Below are 14,297 nucleotides of genomic sequence, written 5' to 3' on the forward strand. Positions count from 1 at the left end.
AGTGGCAGAGTCATTTGTACTCCTCCCAAGAGGAAACCGACTCTTTCTGTGAGTCTGTGGGGCAGCCCCAACACAGAGATGGGTTGCTTATTATCCCAGTGTGAAGCCTCACTTTCTGAAGCAGTTACAGTGCACACAGATCACACAGGTGAGAAGTAAAAAAAAAAGTCCTTGAAAAATGGTTCTAAAGGCACAACTGGTGTAACTTTGAATTGTGTTTGTTGTCTTTTGAGAACATACAGCAGGGATCTCCAGCCCTGGTCCTGGAGAACCCCAATCCAGAGGGTTTCAATCATCCATTTCCAAAGACTCGGGACAGTTGAAGTCTAAACAATTCGGCAGGTAACTTTGTAAATTAATAAATTCAGACACCATCCATCTACAGTATTTTCAATAAGTACCAATAGAGGGTAGCAGTGAGACAGATCCTGACCCATCAGACACTGGGAACACTGGCTTGGGGTGTTCCGTGGGCAGGACACCAGTCCATTGCAAGGTACACACACACATAAGCACACACACGCACACACACGCACATGCACAAACATATGCACACACACAAACACATGCACACACACACATGCACACACATGCATGCACACACACACATGCAAACACATGTGCACACACACACACGCACACACATACTGTACATGCATGCATGCACACATACACACATGCATGTGCACACAGGGAACAATTTACAGATGCCAGTTCATCTAAACAGCATGTTCTTGCCTGTGGGAGCACAACAGAGAGAACCCGTATGGACAGTGTGAGCCCTGAGAGCCCTGTGACAGCAGTGCTAAAGTCTCTAGCCCTGTGCTGCCATTGACAGGTAAGCTAGAACACAAATGAGAATAGCCTTAACCCTCATTTTCTAGAGTTGCCTTAACTAAACAAATCATTTGCTGAATTTATCAGTATCTGGTGCGTGTTCTAATGTGTCTTATAAGGCGATTTAGGTGATCTACAGGTATAAAACAACCTGGACTGCGGTGCTCTGGGGCTGAGCTTGGGCCCCCCTGGACTATAGCAGCTGCTTGAGAATAATTCTTTCTCGTGTTAGCTAATGTTTCTGTCTTTAAGAACCAAAAATACACAAAAATGTGAAACTGCTTTCATTAACTCCTCCAAGAGAAATGGATAGATTAACTTGGCCTCTAGCTGTGATAAATTAGAAGAAAATGCAGATGAATATTCCAATGACAGCTTGAGAGGTTTCTCACCACCATCCCTGCAATGCAGAAGTCACACGTTTCACTCACAGTGGGATTACTTTAATGTCATTTTAATAAAAGAAATTGCTGAAATTACCATTGTTACATCATTATTTATTTTGCATAATAGGAGTTCTGTTAAACCTGCAGTATAAATACCACGTTAGTGAGCACAATCCACCTCTTTATTAGTGTGTATAGAATAAAAATTAAGGTGTTCGTTTCAGCAACACTCAGACAAAATTGAAAACTGATTTAATGAATTAGTGATAAATCACCTGTACAAAACACCTACAGGCTAATGACACTGGAACTGCAGCTGCTTTTATAATTATTTTATACGTGAAAATGATTTGAATGTTAATAAAATGAGCGAACAGAGCAAGGCTGGTGCAGGCAGCATGTTTGGGATGTGAGCCCGACTCTCAGTCTGTAGGTCTAATGACACAAAGGGACCGTCTGAAATTCAGATCCGTCTGAAGAGTTACAGCAGCTGATGTCCTTTAATGTAATAGCAAAGCCTGAAATGTGGCAAATTCCAAAACAATCGGGCAAAACAAGTATGTGTTACCTGTGCTGCACACCTTTAAGCTGTTCATGAGTAACCGTAGATGAAACACCAAAGTCTCCCGGAGGGAGGGGATTAAATTAGTACAGAGGGTCACACAATACTAGACCACAGAGGCAAAATGGTCCCTACAAAAATAATTCTGTTTGTCAAAGGGAAAATCCACAATCCGAGGGTAACCCAGACACAGGATTGCAAGTTTCTTGAGCGTAGATGTCGCTCGTCAATTGCCTGACATTTCACACAGCTTTCCACACTTTTCACATTTGGTGTAAGGAAACCTAAGCTAATAACAGACGTAAACGTTTGTGGTACTGTATACACACCTTCAGTTACGTGAAATTCATATTCATTACCTGAACAATCTTACGCGTGAAGCATAGCTTCTATATGGAGTAGCTTAGTAAGAGGGCCTGTACTGCTTCACTGATCTCACAGATGGAATGTCACATCAGAGTGAGTTTTCACATTAAATCTCATTCCACAGTTTTCTTTTCCACCCCTTCACTACTTCACAGACCACTTACACTAGGGCTTGGAAATCACTGCTGTAGACCAAAGAATACTGAGTCCCTTCCAAACACAGCAGGTGGGCTTTCAACTCCAGGCAGCAGTATCTAGAGTCTAATGTGTTAAAGCTCACTGAAGGTAATTACTGAGTCAAAGTGGCCATGACTTGTACCCCGTGTTTCACAAAAAGTGCTCACATCATCAGAATTCTGCTGCCACAGCTGGGAAGGTGCAAGGCACGGGGTGCTGTAAGATCGGGGTACACCACATCCGGGCCTCAGGACCCCGCATGTCTCCTGCTTTTGTTTCAGGTGAGCTCTTGGCTTCTTAGTTAATCTACCAATGTCCTTAACAGGACTCTGCATTGCATCTGGTTGCTCGGGATTGTTTATACTGTCGGCGCCTCTAAATTCCCAACAGTTTCAGACATAGAAGCAATCAGAAAAGTCCATTTAGCTAATGAACAGTTTGATTAAGGGTTGACTTCCGCCTTTCTGAGCTCTGCCAGGAGGGCCTGTGTCACATGGAGGACCTCCTCCTGGGTTCTGACTGAGTGAGTGGATCAGGGGAGCGACTGGGCACATGAGCCCAGGGGCAGGGGACTTCTGGAGCCTGTGCAGCCGTGGACACACAGAGTACCACTCCCTTCAGGGGCACCACTGGACTGCAGCTTCTCACAACACTGCAAAAGGTTCCTGATGCATTTCCACTGCGGATGCACCCTTGAGCAGCCTGTAAGTGCGTGCAGCTGCACAAGCCTCCCTTTCCTGGGTTTCCCTGAGTGCCGTTCCCCCGCCGCCCCCCCCCCCTGGGGAGCGCTCTCGGAGCCCCACCGTCGCGCTGCTCCCCTGAAGAGGCGCTGAGCCTGGCAGAGCCACCTGCCTGGGGCTCGCAGGCGTTGAGCGTGAGCCGCACACGTCTTCACCCCCCTTCACATTGGTCTGTTTCCTTCCTTGCTCTGTGCCTCGCTCTTCCACTATGGCCTCCCCACTCACTGCGCGCCTGGGCTCCGCGGGGCCCCCTCCCCCTCAGCACAACGAGGGAAGAAGAGCCGGTGAGTCTCTTGTCCAGTTCACCGCGTCTTCACTTGACAGACGTGTCGGCACTGATTTCCTGACAGAACATTTCTCATTTCCAGTTTGTCCGCTCAAGCTTTTAAACCTTTTTATAGGTTGGACTCACGAAATGCCATTGGTAACAGCTGTCAGTGTAATTTTATCTCTCGCCACAGACAGCATTGATCTGGGTTCATATCTCTAGATTGGAGTTTAAGATTTATCCGGGCTTAGCGATTAAGGGATCATCTGTGTGTGCCCCCGGGAAAGGTCATGTCCATAACACCTTGCATTTATGCTTTGTGCTATCCACACTGCCTGAATTAAACACTGGGCTTAACAAACTAATTGAGATGGAAGTGGAGCAGCTTGCTTGTTCCGCTTTAAGAGATCTTGTAACTAGGTAAATAAAATCCTTCAGAAGAGAGAAAATTAATTTGAGATTAATCCGCACACAGCTAACTTCTCTCTTAGAGACCACTTGGAACAACAACAGTAAGAGAAGTATTCTTCATAAATAAGAGGCTCAAAGTCACTCTGGCATTTAATAAACAGAATTCAAAATTCCATCAGTAATAAATGTTTGCTTCCAAAATCTTGAGATAAAGTTAAATAGAGATAAGCAGTATGCATCTCCCCTTTACAATAGATTTAAAATTGCTACAATGATTTAAAACATTGAGTGCCAAACAAATCTATCGAATATGTTTTTCTCTCCTTAACATGGTGGATGCTGCACATTGGTAGTGGTGGAGGGGAGTCCCCACTACCTGTAAAGCACTTTGAGTGGAGTGTCCAGAAAAGCACTATATATAAGTGTCAGCAATTATTATTATTATTATTATTATTATTATTATTATTATTATTATTATTATTATTATTATTAACATGGAAATATGAGATTATGTCCATTTCTACACCCCATCTGCCAACACACTGCAATGTTTATGATCTCACATAACCTTACATTTATTAATATAAATGAATACTTTATTAATTAAATGCATCATTTTCAGACACACTATACAATGCACATTTGTAAGAATTTAAAAACAGTTTTTCCAACTGAAGATAACATGCAGCTAATTTTGTTAGGAGAGTCTTCAGCCTTCTGAGGATGAACCAGTTACTGAAAATGGATGCATTAGAAAATGGTATTAGTTTTAGTACAGAGCCCTGACATATTAAAAACATTCGAAAATGTCCTAGCAGTGTCAATAAAGAACATACTATACCAATGTGCAACACGGCTGTCTGCACTAGACCCTGTAGTCTAGTGCAAGACCAAGCTACCAGATGCTACTTTGTTAGCTTCCACTCTATTTTGTGCCCAGTATTGTGCAGAAAATGAATTATCTCTGTGTCAAGCCTGCATATTCTTCTATCACCAGGCGGAAGAGTGAGCCACGCACTGCTTCTCCTACAGCTGCTCCCAGCCACACTTCAGGGATGCAGACACAATGAAAAAGTCTGGTTTTACTGAACTCCTTCAGGCATCCAGCAGTGGGAATGAGGCAGTGCCCCTGCCCGTGTTTTCCTTGTTAGAACTGGGGACAGTTCTTCATCACCACACCTTCAATTAACTTATGTCTACAACTAGGCACAATGTCAAGGGCTAATTAATCATGTGTGAGATTTTGCACATGGCTACTGACATTCTGTGAAATCATGACTAGATTAAAGAACAAATTTGGAGCTGCAAATTAGGGAATATGTCTCACCTGTTAGACATATTTGCCTTCCTGTTAGACATATTAAGGTGCTATTTTAATAGAACAGGACAGGAGACTTAAACCCCCCCCCCAGAGCTTGGAATCTCGTTTTTTTTAGCACTCCAAACTTGAGAAGCATGTTCTCAACATTTATGAGTTTTCATTATTTCTGCATTATAATGAAACGTGTGTTCAATTTCATATTTGATATTGCATCTGCATAATTAAATTTGCAGTGTGCTGTATATGTTCACATTTCTGTGATCCCTGAATCACCCTTTAAAGTTATTCGTGCTATTTTTATCTTTATGTGAACCTCTTTCAGATGGTTTGGGTAATGATTTTCTGAGAATTCTACGTCACTGATGTGTGAATGAAGTACAGATCTGTCCTTTTGGAGTGCTCTACTATTTGAATGTACTGTCTGTAGTCAGGCATTAATCCATTGTGTGTTCCTGGAATCGCAGGGCTCAAGAGAGGACTACCCTCTGGACGTGAGGTCAGGCCACCAGCGGGCATGCTCACAATCCCAATTCGGAGACGTCAGTTAACCTGCTCAGCACGTCCTTGGAAATCCGGAGGAAGAACAGAATCACCTGGGAAAAAACCCAGGTGGACATGAGGGGAACATGCACAGTCCTGGGACCTGAAGGCTATGCAACACTGACCACAACACCACCTGATGCACCTGTTGGTATGCAATAAGCCGAGACTTGATCCATAATGTATTTTTTCATCCTACCTGTTGTTAACACCTCCACTGAGCAAACACTAGATAAAAAATTCCATCACCGGTCACCTTCTTCTGCCACCATATAGCAATCCCTTTTTTTATCTTTTTCATCCATTTTAGATTTTCTTTTCCGGACTATCACCTGCGTATCTCCGCAGGAGCCCAGCAGAATCCTATCTATCCAACATATTATTTCATGAATTATGGATGAATTAATGAACCAGTGAACATATGGGATTTACATTTATACAGCTACTGTACTTCATGAGCACTTTATAAACCATTCAAAGGGAGACACTGGAATAAAGGCAATTTACAGCACATCAAAGCCTGGAAACTGTTCGCACCATTATCTCCAACCTCTAAGCTGACTTTAATATACGTATGATTGTGCGATGCTTTCTGAGAGCCATTACCTCTGTTGATCTCACATACTCCGTGGGTATGAAGCTTTCCTCCAGAACAGCAATTAGATAGTTTCACCATTCTACAGTAATACTGCCTGAGCTATGTCAGAAAGCGAGTTAAAGGTGAAATGTATAAAATACACTGTTAAGCAATACATCAACTTCTATGCATCAAAGTCAACTGAGTAATAGTAATTGCTTACACTTCTATAGTGCTTTTCTGGACACTCCACTCAAAGCTCTTTACAGGTAATGGGGATCCCCTCCACCCCCACCAGTGTGTAGCCCCACCTGGATGATGTGACAGCAGTCAGAGTGCACCAGCACACTCCCCACACACCAGCTATTAGTGGGTAGGAAAGCAGAGTGATGAAGCCAGTTCAGAGATGGTGATTATTGGGAGGCCAGGATTGGTAAAGGCCAATGGGAAATTTGGCCAGGATGCTGGGGTAACACCCCTACTCTTGTAAAGAAACGACCTGGGATTTTTAATGACTTCAGAGAGTCAGGACCTCAGTTTTTATGTCTCTGTTTTAGGTCTTATGTCTCTTACAATTGACAATTGCCATTATGCAACACTTCACTTTGATTTAGTCGGGGCTCAGGTTGATTTTGCATCAATTTAATTTCTTGATTTTATTTTTGGTGAGAGCCCAGCACACATTCTCTTACTTCAGTCCCCTTAATGTCTAGAACCCTGAGAAAGCCATAAAGCCAGAGTGGGAAGAACAAAAACTGGTGTTATACCAAGCAAATCCTTTTTTACCTGTTTGTTCTTATTTTCAATTATTTTTCCTGGTGGTATCAGATCCTTTTCTGCATTTTGTCATGTACAGATTTTCCCAGAAAAAAAGTTTCCACATTTACTGTAAAACTGGGACAGAAAACCAGGATCAGAGGTAGGATTGTAAATCAGAAAATAGCTCTAGTTGATAAGGGCTGACATCTCATAACACTGTACAATTGACACCAGTGACAAATGAGCTGTAGCTGAGACACCTGAGGCTGCGATATGATTCACATTGTTACACTTCATTCACAACACGCTGTCTATATGCCGATAGCAGGAAAACAGTGCCATGAATTTCAAAAATAAAAAAGAGAAAGGTGTTAAAATGCTGTGCTTAGAATGGAAAAATGGTGTTGCGTTATCACACACAAATGCACACACTGAGGCTCCAATGTCTAAGACCTTTCTGCTGATTTCAGTGTACAGAAATCACTAGCTGTTACCTACTGTAACAGGTGATCAGCGCTGCGATGCTGAGGAATGAAGAAAGCTGGGCTCTAGTGCCCCTCGTTTACAAGCACGGGGACTGAGGTCACCTTGCCAGGACTCAGAACCTCAACGGATTTTCAAGAAGAGTCCAGCTAAGCTGCTGCACCACAGAGCTTTCACAGAGCACGCGAGTCACATCACCGTCGTCTCCTTTTCTGAGAGACGGCAAATGAACCACTGCTCAACACACATTTATTCCGCCCATCATTTAAAAATATAACCCCTCTCCCAAAAAAGCATTGCTTAATTTTATCAGAGTATTCTAACGCTTGTAGCATGAACATCAGCCTTCTCCAAAGCCTTCTACAAAATCATCTTGCTGCTTGTCAGGGACAAATCACCTGATAGCATGTTAATGTGTGCCAGTCTACACCATTGTTAAGACCGCTCTTTATATGACAGCATGAATACATATGCAGTATATCTACAGAGCCCAGGATGAAAGGAAACACAGCTAAAATGAAACTAGAAAAATGTTCATTTCTTCATTCAGCCCTTCTGTTGTGAGCAAATAGGTTACGTTCCGAGGGTGAGCATTCATTCAACCAACGAAGAAATGGTGTTCAAGTTATCTTTAATGAAAGCATCTGATGAAACACTGCAGGATTTTGAAATTGTTTTCTTGGCTGCAGATGGGATCCTGCACATTTCATTTGCTGGCCAGGTGGCAGAAAGCCTCCGTGCGGGAACACCAGGATAAACCTGCACAAGGAGAGCCACTCAGGGAAGAACAGCTGTAGTCGGAGTCTGTTCCTCCATCGTCCTCCACAGGAAACCTGCGGCATGTGAAAGCAATCTTTTTAGTGCTCTCTGTTTTTCTAAAAGCTTGGACCAAATAGATAAGCCCAAAACCAATATCTCTATACTGTATATTTCAGATGTCAACCCCTCAGGAGACCAGCTGGTAGATAAAACTCCAATAAAGTTACTGACCTGATAAGATGATTTTTTTTTACTAAATCCTTTGATGTATTTCACAGTTTCAGAGATGTTGAATGCTGTTGTGAATTGAAGAATTGTACTTTCCTGTTGTGCGGAGGCTGTGCCAACTGATTGGAAAAGCTGAATGAAATACTCATTCATCAAAGAAGGAAATAAACAAGCCAGCAAATTACACCATGTTATCTGTAGAGTTATGGAAAAAAATATAAAAAAAACAAATAAGAATCGCATCTAAATTAAAAACATGATTTAGGGGATATTTGTACATATGGGAAACAACACCAGTAGAGAATTTTCAGGCATATGACTTAATAGATCTGGATTTTCATGTTCCACTTGAAGAGCAGATCGTCACACTGAATGCTCCAGGAATCAGATGTATCACATGGCACGTGCACAATGACTTAGTTAATGTGAATGAAAGAGATAACAGGAGTTTCCTCCGGCTGGAATGAGATCATTAGTTCCACAGTGTGAGCCCTGCTTTCCCTAATTTAGATCAATCATTTAGACTCTGGTATACCTTGTAAACGTATCAACTTTGCAGTTGATTCAGAAGTTGGAAGAGCTGCAAGTACTGTCTCAGGAGTTAAGCAATTCAGGAGGGCTTAGATGACATGAGAGCTGGGAAGAGTGCCATCTGAGTGCAGACCAGTGTCAGGCATTAAAAAAGCTTTGAAGAACATACTAAGTCAGAACCTAATACTGGTCACAAACAAGACGTGGCCATTCAGCCTGTTTGATCCCAAGATCTCCTCCAGCTGTTTCTTGAAAGAAACCTGGATATCATCTTGAACACTATGGCTGGGTAGCTTGTTCTACACCCCCAAATCAAGAAAATCATTCCAAACCCCCATTCATCATCTAGGCAGCGCCAGGAAGCGAGAAACCCCGGTTTCACCTCATGTGTGCTGCTGTGCTTTAGTTTTGGAGCAGCTTTGGAGTCAGTGCAAACACACGCAGCAGGAGTGGCTCCTGGCCAGGAGGGAAACCATACTCACACAGCTTCATGGAAGCAAGAGGGGTCTTGAAGGTTCAGGAGGGGGAGGACCCCAGCCTCAGCCACCTCCACTCACCTGTGGACAGGTACAGTAGACTCTCAGCGTCATGAACTAGTGGGGGGTTAAGGGATATCTGTGGTGCTGAATGTGTGTTAAATCATGAACAACTGGCTTTTTTTTTCAGTCCAAAAACATACTAGTATATGAGAAAAATGTACATCTATGTATACGCTTGCTGAACGTTTTGACTTTTCTCTTATAACTTCTGTTGTAATCTATTATAATGGACACAGTCTATGAACATTCACTCTGTGTCATCTGAACTGCAACAGGGAATGTACATATATTTGGATTTGATTCGGATTTTAACACCACAAGTTTACAATTAGAAATCTGCACATAAAGTTCGCACGGAGTTCAGAGTCTGTAATTGGGTAATAGTTCTTGATGCAAAACATCTTCAAGCGCCGCTTTGAAATCTCGAAATCGGATAAAAAAGAGTGTGTTTCAGCACACAAAGATGCACACAAGAGCAGAGAATATTAAAGCTATCAACTTCTTTCAAAGAACTGGATTAGATGCCAGTAGTTTTTTTGAGCACGTTTAGTTCCAGAATGTAGCGTGTTGACGCACATTCTCCAAAGAGCCCCATCTCACGACGCCAAGCTGTTTGTATTTGCAATGTATATTCATGAATGCATGTGTATAAATAATACAGGAAGCACGTACCCTATTTCTCCGATATCTAGTTCGCACTCTGCCACATCAAATCCCAGACATCATTTTACTGCCGAGGATGGGCTGGGAATTGGAGAAACACTTACACTATGTTCATTGCCGGAAGCGTTAATTTGGATTTACATGACAATGTGAGAACTCTAACAACTTTATCTCCGTTTGTTCAAAATATAATTGTGACAAAAGACGCATAACGCACCAGATGTCCGCTTTGTTTTTCGTGTTTATTCTGTTGAGCTGATGGCTAGCTCTCTCGTGTTTTTCACTCTCGTTCGGAAAACAGAATTAATCTGACGGTCTCGTTTCCCTCCTTTGTCGCTGCAGCTGCAAATGGAATAATTCAGATGGCGGAGGCTAATTCCTTTCCAAAATAAAATACGGAATGGGCTCCCAAAGACGAGGGGTAGCAGAGCTGTCTGCCAAACGGCTTTGCCTTCCCGTGTTTAGCACCACCAGGCGCGTCTCTTTCATCACTTTCTCAGCCTGCACTTGAGTTAAAAAGCAGCTCTTTACCACCTGGCCGTCTGGCCGTCGTAGATATGTTGTTAAACCGGTATTCATGTCTACAGCTGTAATTTGAGATTGTATACTAATTCTAACGTGCGCTTTGGCGGGTGATAATACTGTAGGTGACTACAAGCCGTGTTTCCTGAAACGGTTCCACGTAAAAATCGCTGGGCTTTTTTACCCTTCATTGTTTGAATCCACCACTACTATATGCGGATTCCGCTACAGCTGTAGCGATTTTTACGTGGAACCGTTTCAGGTATCTTAAAGTCTTCTGACACCTGAAGCGATTTCACAGCCTAAATGTTGTGTTTTTCTTTCTCATTTTCAGCGAGGAAATTACTTCTACTCATCCCTGTCCTGCTCAGTCACTTCTTCTTAGAGTTCAGGAGTACAGTACACGCGTTCCATGGGTAAGACCAATTTAAATGTCAGATGCCTGGAGAAGATGCTTACGGGACACTTCTACATTTCAAAACGACTCCCCCTCTCTCTATATCCACAGAGCACAAGCATCTGATCTGCAGCCTGTGTCAAATAACAATGACAACAGTGAAAACAGCTTGGAAAACCCAGCTGCCTTCAAAGTTACTGACAGCACTTTCCTAACTGCATCTGGTAAAAAATGCAGAACAGGTATGTTCAAACGGAAAAGACTGTCAGACGGGAGTTGGGTGGTTGTGCTATGGTGGAGAGCTCTAATTTCCCAATAAGCACCAGTGTAAAAAAAAAAGGTGAGGGATCACTTGTGAAAAATTGAAAATGAACTTGAAATATTATGAGCATCTACAGTAAATCAAGGTTCTGTCAAAACAAGCACAGCAAAAGTACCCAGAGACTGATTCATAACCTCGACATAGTCGTGGTCAAAACTCTGGATAACTACAGGGTGGTGGTGGAAATCGTGGGGGCAGAGTTCTGCTGTTTCTCCCCAGATCCAGGCCCTTCACTCAGGCTGCTCCAGTAAAATACCAGCCCCAGAAACGGGCACCAATGTCAGTCACGTTGGATACAAGTCTCAGCCCCCCAAAAAAGTTCATCAGAAGAGATCTGTATCAGGTCCTCCTGGGGAAAACTCCAGGGGCATGGCCACAGACCTGGGCTCACTAAGCTATGGTCGCTTTTTGGCAGATTGTTCTGGAGGCAACTGTGAGAGCTAAACAGTGAAAGGCTTGCTTGGGACATGAAGCTGATGTAGACAATAGTGCAGCACCTTGCTCACTTGAGATGTGGCCAACAAGGTAGACAAGACAGATTCTATGTAAGAAAACAAAAAGCGTAGTCAGACACAGCAGCACAGCAACCATGAAAACAGAGACAATGTACTGTAGCAAACAAAGGATTGAGAAAGGGAATGCACAACTAGGGCATTATGACTTAATCACTATTCTGACACCTCGGTCCAAGGCAGTTGGCACTCAAGTTAGTGAACCGTGGAACTGCAGGCAGGCTAAGTGCTATACAAAGCTGACATGTCTAATGGAAATTTTAGGACTCATTGTAATGCATATCCATTACAAAACAATACACAGGCATTCTTACAGTGAGCTGACAGATTGCAGTACAAGAATAAACGTGAAAGGGGATTGAAGAGCAAAAAGAAAAGATGTCAGATTCTTTTTTGGTCCACAGTGGGTACCGTCAAATGGTGTTCAACTAGAGAGAAATGAGGGATGACTATCGGAGTAGCAGAGTCAACCCAATGGGCTTCTTTACAGTCAGCAGTGAAACACCAGCCAGAGGACACGTGCGAAAGCTGCAGGTTGTGCATTTACAACTCGGAACAGAGGGCACTGCTTTACACAAAGGGTTGTGAGGTTCTGGAACAAGTTGACCATTCCTGTTGGATTCTTTCGTTGTTGTTTCTTTGAAAGGATCCCTGTATCAATTACGTGCTAGCAACCTAACGAGCTAGATGGGCCACGCAGCCCCCACTCTCATTTGTCAGCTGTCTCATCTTCTTGTGCTCATGGCCGTGAAACACTTCCAAGAGCCCACAGGAAAGGAGGTGGGCAAACTCTTCAGAGCTCTGCCTGAGCCACTGTTTCAGCAATTCAGTAAAGGGATACGAAGTAGAAGAACTGCCTGTGTAAATAATCGAATTCATGATCACATTAAACTCACTGTTTTGTCCGTGTGCACTGGGGTATTAAACTGAGACTCGGAGTCGGCGGTGTTTTATGAAGGGAATGCCTGTTAGCTGTAACTGAAGGATCTGTGAGGTCACGAGGCCTCGGGTGCAGGGTTTAAACACAAAGTGTGCCAGACAGAAGTCACTGGGTATTACAGCGAAGCCCCTCTGGAGAATTGAAGCCAGGCTGATCTCCGCAAGAAATGGAGCAGTTAATTGTAGGCGTGCAGAAGCCGAGCATGGCAGAATAATTTGATACCATTAAGATATCATTTGTTTCAAGACGTTTTAAAAGGATTTCTGGTTATCTCGTTTCTTGTTGTAGCTTTGGCAGGATACAGAAATGCTGCATAAATGGTGTTCGCCTGTGCTGAGATTTGCAGCCAGTGCTTCAGCTGGCACTTTGTTCAATGGAGGGGTGTGAATGTCTGAGTGATAGGTACAGTACAAAACACACAGGCACTGCCATTATCAAACAAGGCTTGCAGGGACGCGTGGGGTCATAATCCGCGCCACTAACCAACAGTGCCACCCTGCAAGTACATTGGAGAACGTGTAAGTATAGGAATCCCAGCCTAGCCCGACCTTAAAACTGCACTAATATTTATACTTCAGTACACCCAGTGCACAGAGTCCATCTACATCACAAGCTTTACTGAAAGCACAGCTAGAATCCTGGGCATGACAAAGGAATGAGGGATGAAAGCTATTATTGTGCAGGTAGAAAAAAATTAACAGGGATCAGGCGTTTTTTTTTTCAAGTACTTTGCAGTACTTTATAAATACAAATCCCCAGCACAGTGAAACAGCCAGGGCTAATTAACATTCATGGCCAGCGTTCATAGCAACTACATGGTCTTAAAAATGACACCACAGCCCTGCAGTGTATTTCTTGTGAAGTGCATATACAGTATATAAACGCTGTAACAGCTGCTGTGTATACTTGTATACTTCTGTGCAAAACCATGCACACTGGCCAAAATATTAGGAACCCCACTCCATAACTTGCTCGATCCCTGTGAGTCCCAGAAGCATGCTGGCCTTCCTCTGAGGCGAGGATGAGGGTGATGTACAGTGGGATTGAGCTGCCCTGCTTCTACCAGCATCCAGTCGGATTGAGATCCGGGAATTTTCTTGACTGGGGAGAGGAGAGATGCCCGTCTCGTGCTCCTGAAACTCAGTATTCATTTGACTGAAGTTCTCATATTTAATCCAGTGAGTGTACACCTGTGTACACACACAACTACTCCGTATTATAAACACCCACAGCCGAAACGTTGTTTCTTTTCTTCTCTTTTCAGCAGGGAATAAACCTGTACTTGTTACTCTTTTACATTGCAAAATAGTTACTGGGACAGGAAGAAATATGTAAACATTTTTACATTGATAATATCTTCTAGATTTATTTTATATGTATTCTACTGCGCATGTATCTAAATCGATGGCCGTCGAGTAACGTTACATTGAGGAGCTATTTAAAAAAAACACAATTTA

General features: G+C 43.1%; 2 long non-coding RNA genes across 2 annotated transcripts; one reads left to right on the forward strand and one right to left on the reverse strand.

Annotated features, from left to right (window-relative positions):
- Positions 1–8,091: 8,091 nt before the first annotated feature.
- On the reverse strand, positions 8,092–10,269 carry LOC148650728 (uncharacterized). The gene is made up of 3 exons (XR_015926214.1): positions 10,157–10,269; positions 8,418–9,502; positions 8,092–8,260 (listed from the first exon to the last, which is right to left on the reverse strand). It is a non-coding gene; the product is annotated as an uncharacterized LOC148650728 (long non-coding RNA).
- Positions 10,178–14,269, forward strand: LOC148650729 (uncharacterized). Its single transcript, XR_015926213.1, has 3 exons — positions 10,178–10,296; positions 11,004–11,085; positions 11,178–14,269. It is a non-coding gene; the product is annotated as an uncharacterized LOC148650729 (long non-coding RNA).
- The last annotated feature ends 28 nt before the right edge of the window (positions 14,270–14,297 follow it).

This window comes from Lepisosteus platostomus, chromosome 13 (assembly GCF_059453375.1).
Source record: "Lepisosteus platostomus isolate fLepPlt1 chromosome 13, fLepPlt1.hap1, whole genome shotgun sequence".
NCBI classification, from domain to species: domain Eukaryota; kingdom Metazoa; phylum Chordata; class Actinopteri; order Semionotiformes; family Lepisosteidae; genus Lepisosteus; species Lepisosteus platostomus.